Genomic DNA, 478 nt, shown 5'->3' on the forward strand with positions numbered 1-478 from the left:
AAATAAATAAATAAAAGTAAACTAGCTAAACCCTTTTTATTCTGCCTTGCTCAGCTTATTTCCCTGTTTTTCCCTTTTTTCCGGTGGTGTTTTCCCTTGCCAAGAATGGGGTCTTCAGTCACCATTCTGCCTGCAACTAGTCACATCTGGCTCCTGAGCACTTGAAATGTGACTAGTGCACATTGGTGGAAATGAGGAACTAAACTTTGAATTGAATTGAATTTTAATGAATTTAAACCTAAATAGCCACATGTGGACAGAGCAGGTATAGGCAGCCGGAATAGTGGGAAGAGGGTGGGGATTGGAGTCGGACAGGATTTGCATCCTAGCTTTGCCACTTACTAGCTGTGTGACCTTGAGTGTGTAGCTCAACCCCTCTGAGCCTCGGTCATTTCATTTGTGGAGTGGAGGTAATTATCCCTGTACCACAGTGCTGTGTGCTTTCGTCAAGCCTGAAGTCGTCTTGGCTGCGCGTCTC

This window comes from Otolemur garnettii, unplaced genomic scaffold, assembly GCF_000181295.1.
Source record: "Otolemur garnettii isolate 467f Iridium unplaced genomic scaffold, OtoGar3 scaffold00014, whole genome shotgun sequence".
In the NCBI taxonomy this organism is placed as follows: Eukaryota; Metazoa; Chordata; class Mammalia; order Primates; family Galagidae; genus Otolemur; species Otolemur garnettii.